Raw genomic sequence first — 9,861 nt, 5'->3', positions numbered from 1 at the left:
ATCTTCAAGGAGCAGGACAATAGGCGGCTGCTGTAGGCATGGCGGGCCCTGGATGCCCCTGAGATGGTCTACGTATCACGTCTGCCTGGGCTGCTTTCGCTGGGGAGCTACTTCTCCCTCAATAAACGTGGCCCAGTGGGGCTGTCAGGCACAGGACCCACCCCCCGCACCTACCAGATAGGAGCCCGCGTTAGTCTCCCAGCCACCCTGACAGCCAGTGATTGTCCCTGTCCTCCATGTCCCTGTGAGGTCACGCTCTGTTTCGGTCCAGGGTTCACTCCCCTAGAGTTATGTCATGCAAACCTGCACAACCGCAGTGTGGGGGTACAACCGTCACACAGGGGTATAAATATGGACTCTGGGGCCAGACTGCCAGGGCTCCAATTCTAGTTCTGCCAAGTAATAGCTCTGTGGCCTTGGGAAACCCACTTACTGTGTCTCGGTTTCTGCATTTGCAATGTAGGTAGTAATTGGACTAACTCATAGGCTTTAAAAAAAAAAAAAGACTAATATTTGTGACTTACTGAGAACAGTGACAAGCTACTTACATATTGGATTTAAAAAGAAGACCTCCTGCCGTTCTAAGGCCTATGACCCAAGTGAGGCTGGCATCCTTTCCTGGGATTGGTTTTTCAGAAGTGGAAAAAGGAAGCTCTTTTTCCTACGGGGATTTCTAAATCGGGGCTTCTAATAGCCATGAGTCTCACCACATGACCAAGGCATCTCTGCTGAAAGAGAATGAGGGCAACATGCAAAGACAAGCCAAGACCAGAGGATGGGAGAGCAGGAGAGAGCATCCTGGCGGGGTTGCACGGCCCTTCTCTGAGCCCCGCACTCCCTCCCTCACTTCTGCCCAGGTACTCTTCCAGCCGCATGAGCCGGCCAACACCTCTCTTCATTCTTGTTTATTTGGGTTTATTTTCTGTCCCTTGTGATCAGAACAGTCTTGGCTCTTCTAGGTGCCTGGGATCAGGGCATTTGCAAATTCAAATGCCAATAGGAACCTGTAAGTCAAATGGGGAAAAATCACCTTTGATGGCTAAGAGTGTATCGAGAAATCTGTCCTAGAAGAACAGCAGTGCAAGTGTAAGGTCAACGGCACTGGCCCCGTGTGAGGCTGTCGCAGGGAGCGGGGGTACGGAGACCTGTCGGAAACGCACTGTCTAAACTGTGCTTTGTTTTGCCGTGAGAGTCCAGGCAAGCAGTATCTGACTTTTGTCCTTCAAAAGAAGCCATAAATCTGTAACTCTTCCAATCTGTAAATCTCAGATCGAATTTCTGACCATATTGTGTAAATAAATGTTTCCCCAGGGTTCTGGTTATCACCCTAGCTGGTCTGGTGCCGGGGCTTGCATCTGGGGCAGACGGCCCTAGGAGTCTAAATAGAACCAGAGTGCTGGGACTCGGACAGTGGGTTTCTGGATTCCCTGACTCCACCCCCATGTCAAAGCCGGCCTCTGCACAGAGGGATTCCCAGGTGACCAGTCCGCTCCTCACCAGTGTCCTGGGCTGCTTTCTCTGGTTTCTTCCCTGCAGGCTGTATGTGTGTCTGTGTTTGAGGGGGAGAGGGGAAGAGTGCTGACTGAAGAGGCCTGCAGCCCCGACTGAACCCACAGCACTTGGCTGTTCCAGTTTCACTTGGGTTTCCAGGGCCTACAGTGGGAACATTAATGGCCGCCCAGGCAAATAACAGAGTGGGAAGCTTTTTTGGAAGTCTCCAAGGACAGAGCCAGGGTGGCAGCTGGCCAAGTCTATGCTTCTCTCTAGCTAAATCCCCAGCCCTGTTCTACAGAAGCCTCAGTGCCTCAGGGAGCAAGGGGAACCAGCTACCTGCCCATGGGAGCAGGAGGTAGGGACCTGGGCTCTCCTTGGAAGGCTCTGTTCCTGCACTCTTCTGGGAAATAGGAGAAGCCTCTCGTACGCTCTAGTTCTTGTCGGTGCACACGGAAACCGCCGAGAGCTAGGTCTCTGAGAACTACTCCAAGAGTTTTGGAGATGAGGGTTGTTTCTAAGTGAAAATGAAGAGATCCTAAGACCCCTTTCTGAATGAGATGAGCGATGAAGCCGAGGGGATTAGCTGTAACTGCCCCCTTCCTGGGGGAACTTCCTGGGGAACAGGAAGAGGGAGTCCAGAGGAGCTGTCTTGGGGACAGCCTGCAGGGTCTTCCCTTGAGGACCCAGCAGCAGCTCTGTCCCAGGCACACACATGTGGACTCTAGTCACTCGAGACAGGCCAAATATCCTCGGACGGTCTCTTATGAAGCTGAAGCATTTCTGGGGTTCTAAAGGAAATTTGCAAATGCTGAGCCCAGAAGAGGGAGCTTAAGGTTTTGTCTGGAAGCCTCTAAGGTTTTGCCCTAATTCAGAATCAGCCAGTATAATAGCACCTGGGTGGCAGGGCTGTTTCCCTGCCCCCTTCTCCCCTCTTGATCCGTCTCAATCCCTCATGGACAGCCTGACATCAGTGCGTGCTCAGAATACTGCGGAACGGAACCGCGGGAACACATGCAGGGAACGAATATAGTCGTCGTCTGTTCATTCGGTCCGTGCCCCGGTGCCCGGGCACCGTACTGGCGGAGTGGTTTTCTTGCGGAGGGCACTCCTGGGGTCATGCCGCTCAGCACAGCGCTGGATGTGTGGTCCTGTTTAACTGGGGCAGGAAGGCTGAACACCGGCAAACTAGAACACTGAAGGGAATACGGCCTCCTGCTGGGGAGGACACAGCTTCACATGGGATACGGGCAGGAGTCAGGGAAGTTAAACCCATCTCCTGCCATGATTTTAGGGCATTTGATGAGCCAGCCAACACTCTAGAATCTCAATTCCCTGATGTCGGTCGTTCCAGCAACATTCCTCTGCTGTTTATCACAGTCCTCCTCCCCCAGGGTCTCAGCCTGCTTTCTCCTTGAACTTCACCATCTCCTTCCCTAAGCACTGCCATCTGCTCTCCCAGCTTTCTCTGCTTTTTGAGACCATACCAATCCCCATTCCTGGTCCTTTTGTTTCTCCCCTATAACTCCCCCCAGTGTGAGCATGAGGACAGCTGGGTCATTGGAATGGTGCCTCCAGCACACTCGGTTCTGTGCACCCCGACGCACACCAGGGAGTCCTCCCTCACAGACCCCTGGTCGCCAGCTTCAGCTGAGTCCTCAGGTCTTTTAAGATGACTAGTGACACGTGGAAGGAGCGATCTGGATGGGGATGAAAAGATGAGCAGTGAGTGGTGGGAGTGGGCGAGCTCCGCCACATGTGGGGGGTGGGGAGCGGAGTGTGGCCAGCAACTCCAGGGGCTACAGAAGGGCTAGGTAGTGACCGCTGAGGAAAGGCTGTTGGATAAACCATCAGCTCACTGATGCCCTTTGGAGAGCTGCCTCTGCAGAGGGAGAACGCAGAGAGCAGACCACAGCAGAGGGGCAGGTGGGAGAGGAAGCAGTGGACACAAGAAGAGGCTCCTTTGGGGGAATTTGGCTGGAAAGGGAGGGCAGTGCTTACAGCGTGAATGCAAGTGCAGTTGAGAGTATTAGAGACAGACGTCCCTGGACTGGGTGAGCTTGGGGATGTCACTGCACCACTCGACATCTCCGTTTCCTCATCTCTACACAGAGAAGACCTCACCTGCTTCACTGGATTGGTGTGAGGATTAGTCAAGGCATGTCAACCTCTGTGCACCTGACGCATAAGTACCCAAATCATTATCTGCCTCATAGTTGCCGGCTTGTGGGGAGAAGCCCATGGAGAAGAGAAAATTAAAGATTCTGGAAGGGTGGTAATTGGCGGGGTGTGTCCTAGAGATGGAAGATAGGAGAGGATGAGGGGAACCTCCTAAGGGAGGAGGGACTGTTCTGAGGCGGGAGGAACTGAAAGGAGGGAGGAAGATGCATATCAAATGTGAAGGGGCTGGAGGCTGTGCAGGTCCGCGTCCGAAGGTGTCTACCGCCATCTGAGAATGACGTAGCCCTTCTCAAGCTTCCGTTCTCCAGCCTCCCTCGGCCCTCTGACCTATTAACTATATGAAGAAAGTTGTTACGTCCATAAATTGTTTTTATAGACTGAATGTCACTGGTTTTTCGTGTGTGGTTTCTGCACTCATACCGTCCTCCCAAGGGATCCTGCCTGGACGTTACAGCGTGCAAGCGTGGGCCCAGAGCTAAGCCTGAACATCTCCGAGGTGGCCTGCCCTGTGACAAGCCCAGGGGGCTCCCACCTCCCTCTCTAGACACTCGTGACTCTGCCAGCACAGGCAAAGTCGTTTGGGTTTCCAGCCACTAATTCAGCTCTCGGTTCACACTGAGCTTGCAGGCAACGGAAAATCTCTACGTCCGTTTCACGTACAAGACCATCAAGACGGGATTTCTTCTTCCTTTATAAAATCTTTTTTTCTTTGAATCACAAAGTACAAAACTTTTATTCCTTTAAGTTTTATCTTCATTTTGACCCATCTTCTAGTCTTTCAGATTCAGTTCCCCTGGCTCAGAGGAGGAAGTTACATTTCAGACCTGTCAGGTGACTTCGCCCCACCTGCACAAAGAGTCGCTGTTGGTTACAGCCAGGCGCCTCTGACTACCCTGGGGACAGCCCGGGTCTGCGCAGAGAGCCTCCTGGGCTTGAATGCCTGTGAGGGTGAGCACAAAGCTGGGTGCTCCCTGCGCCAAGGATGTTTAAGACTTCTTGGGAGAAGCGGGCCCCACCCTGAGAACTCGAGACCCGACTTTCAGAAAAGGTTCTGAGCAACGTCTGCTTTCAAGTCCAGAACCACTCTTGGGAAATGAAACGAATTGTACAGAAGGTTGATGCAAATACAGACCCTTCCTGATAGCTGCCATCTGGAAATCTTACCCCATTTGCTATTGGGACTCAATAGACATGAATGAATATAGAATGAAAAAAAATGAGTCACCGAATGAAGGTAACATAAAGGTGGGTGATTTTGAAGCCCCCATTGATCTAGGCCATCGCAAACATACAGTGGGGAGGAGAGTGGCCCCTGGGGTAGGGATAGTGGCTGCCCAACCCAGGGTGTCCAGAGGACATGGATGTCCAGGGATCAAACAGCAGCCCTCCAATCTTTCATCATCTCCCAGGTCTTCTGCCATCTTGTTCTACTCTCCCCTGGGTATTTAATCCTTCCCTCTGTCCCCTCCTCCGTCATTTTTCCTGGGAGGATCTCATGTAAAGACGAATTCAAAGCAAAACAGCCAGTTTGGAAAGACAGCTCTTTCACTCCCCCCACCCCCCATTCCCAGGAAAGGTTTAATGTAAAACCAGTTCTCGGGAAGCTCCACGTGATTCAGATATCATTGCTTCCAGCAGCTCAGAGCGCCAGGGAGAGGGGCAGCTGGGAAGAAACAAATGCTGCTGCTATCACCTTGGAGGGGGTAAACCGAGGCAGAGGCTCAGCTAGGACGTGGGAAGGGACAGGAACAAACAGAAGGCTATTTCCAAAGCCAGTATCCCGCCTGCGACTCCCCAAGACCCAGCCCAGGTGAACTACGCTGACCTCCCCAGATTATTTTTTTGCTTTGTTTTGATAATTGACATGAAATAAACAGCCTTTCGAAACCATGTTAGAATTGTAAATTCCTTGGGGGCAAGGATGGTGTCTTTTTCATCTCCGTGACCCTGCACGGCCCTTAGATCAATCCCTTATACATAGTAGATGTGTAATCTTTCACAAAATAATAGGTGCTTTTCTCACCCAGGATACTCGAGCCCATATCCACTAATAGTTACTGAGCTCCTACCAAGTGCCAACCAGCATTCTAAGAGCTTTGCAAACGTTAAGCCGTGAGTGGGGAGGCTGGGGTCCTTCCCTGAAGACAGTCTGTCACATGGTCGCGGATGTCCTGCCGATGTGGCCCCAGTTCTCCGGAGCTGCAAAAGGAGCTCTAGGAGCAAGCAACCTTGTACGGAGTCCCACGGTTTGCTTATTCATAAACGGGCCCTTCACATCAAGTGGTGAAATATATCAAGAAACACACCCCACTTCTGTTTTTTCCCTAAGAAAGCTGCTGCTGTGTGATCTCGGCCGAGACGGGGTCAAGTAGGGACAGGGCTCCTTTGCCTGCTCTCTGGCTTCCTGTGGCTCTAATGCCATTGTTAGCCCAGCCATCCTTGAGGAACTGAGATGGGACTGGAAGCCTTATTCCCTGAGGGCAGTGACCCCTGAATGTCAAAGACGGATAATGATGGCGAAGGCTTCCCCAGATGGCCCCAGGTCATTCTCTTGGCTTTTATAACAGGAGGTGTCTGTACTGATGTGTCTGGAGTAAACTATAAATTTTTTCCCCAACAGCCCTCGTCGGCTCCCCCAGCACTGGGGCTGTTCTGGGAGGAGTTTCACTGTGGCATGTCACGGGGTGACCCATACGGTAAAGACTCCTAGTGTCCCCCAGTCTCCATTTTACCTTTCTTAGGCATGGACCCATCCAATATTGAGCTGGCATACACAGTATAGGGTGCCCTTCCAGCCTCCCTTGCTCGTGGCCTCTCTATGCCTGCCCAATGATGGAAGTGGAAGCGGTATGGGGGACTGACGGGGAATCGGCATCCGAATGCAGATGCCCCTGCTGGGGACGGTGAGAAGCAAGATAGGGAGGTCCTGGGTCCGGGTAACTTCATGAACCCTATGTCCAAATTTCATTCACATGAAAAACAGATTTCTGTCTTGTTCAAACCATTTAGCAGTGGATGGTGGGGTTGTCAAAAGCCGAATCTCATTGTCTGCCACCTGGATAAGGCATGGGGCTGCTTGTCCCACTGACGGTTTGAAGGCTTCTGTAAGTGAAACACTTACTTCAAGAATTGTTTTCCAAGTCATGGGCGGGGGGATCTAGGTCTCAGGGCTGATGCAGATCTGCTTGGGGTGGGAGCTGGGGTTCAGAATAGTCTCCGGAGGGATTCTCAAAGGCCCTTGGGGAGAAAACCTCACCATGGTCTACAAATTCTGCGTGACCAGAGCAAGTCCTTCAGTCTCCTTTCTGAGGGTGTGTTTTGAGAAGCACAGTAGAGACCGATTACATGTTAGGAGGGAGGGAGGGAGCGGAATGTCTTTAATAAGTAACAAGAAAACGTAAGGCTGTATTTTCCGGACTCCAGCCTCTCCACCCAGCTTTCTCTGTCACTTTTCCTCCTGCCTCTTTTCTCTCTACCTGGAGAAGCACATCTTTGATGGCTAGAAATCAGTTTACACTTTGGCCAGCTAGCAGTCAAGTCTTTTTAAATTGAAATTTAAATTCCAAATCCATGGACTTAAGGAAAAATGGTGTATCAGTTCATACAGCTGGGAAGTCCAGGGGCTTCACACGCCGTGGGGTTCAGGGACCTACACAGGGTCATTGGGTTTATCTCTCTGCTCTCCCCACCCAAGCAGTAGCAAGATGGCCACCAGGGGCCTCGGGACCACCTTGTTCGGGCCCAGCAAGCCCTGTAGAGAGCCAGAACCTCGTTCACAACAGTCTGAGCAAAAATCCCGACACCGACTCTTCTTTGACAGACTTGAGCCTGGGCCTGTCTCTGGATGCACTGCTGATGGGCGGGAGGACAGATGTGGCCGGGCCAGGCCCCGCTAGTGTCGCTCCTGAGCCTGGCTGGGGCCCCCCCACCAGAATCTCCACGTGAACAGGGGAGGGCCAGCGCTCCAAGAAAAACCGGGGCGTGCCGAGCAGCCAAAGCGTTTACATCTGTTACATCCAGGGGCACCAGCTTCCATAAGTCCTGCCCAGGAGGCAAACCCGGCTTACTAATTTCAGTGTTCATCGTTAGAGAGACAAACACATGGGAGAGACCTAGAAAGGGAAGGAAAGATGGAGCCTGTATGGATAGGAGTCCCTTGTTCTCCAAGCTAAAAGCTAGAAGGGTAAGGGAAGGGAGGTGGTAAGGGAGTGGCCTCTAGTTGTACTGTGGGTCAGGGGCCTCAGTACTGACCTCGTAGAAGCAGCTCTTCTGAAATCATGGCTGACTCTCCCTGGACACAAGAGCCGGGTGACAGAGAGCTAGGGGAGGGGATAAGGGGCCTGCACCGGGTAGGCCCAAGGGGAACCCCAGCTCCCGCAGCTCCGGCCCCATAACATGTGTGGGTAGATCCCATGGCACTCATGCTTTCATTCCCACCCCCCAAAAAAGGATGGGAGGCCTTAGGGAAATGCCTAGATGACCCATCTCAAGCAAAATACTAGGCCTCACAGCCAGGAGTGTCCTGTCTGTGGCTGCAAGTTGCCCCAGTTCCCATTTACAGATACGAGGGCCAGAAAGGCAATCTCTGGCCCCTTCCCCCCAATTAACCCCATAGATATGACTAGTGAGCTCCGTGGGCTCTTGGCGCGCCTCCCATTCCCCGTCACTATCCCCTTACGGAGCAGGTGCTCTTGCCTGTACCACAGAGGGGGAGGCTGAGACTTTGACCTGCAGTTTCGGGGACTCGCACAGGGGACAGGGCCCCTTCATCACTGGGACCACCCTTCCCCAAATAAAAACGACCACATCTGTCGTCACGTCACTGGCACGGTGTTGGGAAACGACCAGAGCAGCCACCCCGAGGCCTCTGCAAAGCTCTGTAGTCCGGGCAGAGGGTGCTGCGGCCTCCACGGCCTGCTCGGGGCTGGGGCAAGCTCGGGCGCCCGTGCCCAGCACGAGCGCCTCCTGTTCCCGTCTCCCTGCCATCTTGGGCGCTTGGACACCCGTGGTTAGAAACTGGATTGGGAATTTTTTTCTGCACTTCGGTGCTAAGCACTAAAGACCAGGACTCTGAGCTTATAGTCCAGCCTTTTCTTACACCATTTCTTAAAATCCATGAAGATTACGGTCCTCTCCCAGAAGAATCAGGACTGTGGACTTCTCCAGTCCAGCCTGGAGCAGACATGATGCGTTCTCGTGGAATAAACCAAAAATAATCCTTGTTCTTAATATTCAAGAGCAGAAGTCTCTCACCATTTAAACTTCACAGACTAACAGAGCCTGGGCCGCAGGGTCACATATAACGAACCACACACAGCAACAAGTGTGAAAATAGTATAATGCAAGAGCACGAGGAGCAGCACCAGAAATTTGCTGAGGCCTCCTTTTAATTAATCCAAGTTGAACATATGGCTTTGGTTACATGTGGTTCCAGGCCAGAGGCTCGAAAGCCAGCATTCGTGGGAGAGCCGAGAGAAAAGCTGCCAATGCCGGCCATGGAGCGAGGGAGTGCCCCTCCTCACCCCCACCTCAGGGGTGCAGGGAGCTCCCATCCTCTCACTTCACTCCTGCTCCGACCCCGGTCCCTTAACCCCGTCCTGGCAACGGTGATCTTTTTCAAAGCAGGACTGTTGTCTTATTCGTTTTAGAACCAATGATGTGCTTGTGGAGAGAATGAACGAATGCTCAAACATGAATGAATGGAGGGAGGCAGAAGGGAAGGACGGCTCTAACCAAGTACACTTGCTCTTTCCTAGAAAATCTGTCCTGTCCCTGGGCAGAGCTGGCTGAACAAAAGGTGATAGACTCTTAGGCTATTATTGAAGTTATTGGAGAAGGTGAGAGGATGAGTCCAGGTCTCCGACTGGAGGGAGCAGAGACTGACTAGGTTCCCTGCAGCATTGTGCGGTTTCTTTTAAGGCCTCACACAGATAAGAAGCTCAGGGCCATTGACCAAAGGACAGGTCAAATGACAACCCAGGACAAGCCACACGGCTCACTTATTGGGAGGAACAGGAGAAACAGAACCTGTGTGGAGCCTGACCGAGTCCCAGCTGTAGGTCAGGAACCAAGAGGTCTTTCGAGATCAGACACAGCTTTCAAACCCAGGCGCTGCAGCTCCCGGCCAGCCACGCAGCTCCCGGCCAGCCACGCAGCCCCCGGCCAGCCACGCAGCCCCCGGCCAGCCAC

The sequence above is a fragment of the Ursus maritimus genome, unplaced genomic scaffold (genome assembly GCF_017311325.1).
Source record: "Ursus maritimus isolate PB19 unplaced genomic scaffold, ASM1731132v1 scaffold_36, whole genome shotgun sequence".
Taxonomy (NCBI): domain Eukaryota; kingdom Metazoa; phylum Chordata; class Mammalia; order Carnivora; family Ursidae; genus Ursus; species Ursus maritimus.
Note: the sequence above shows the minus strand (reverse complement) of the source record.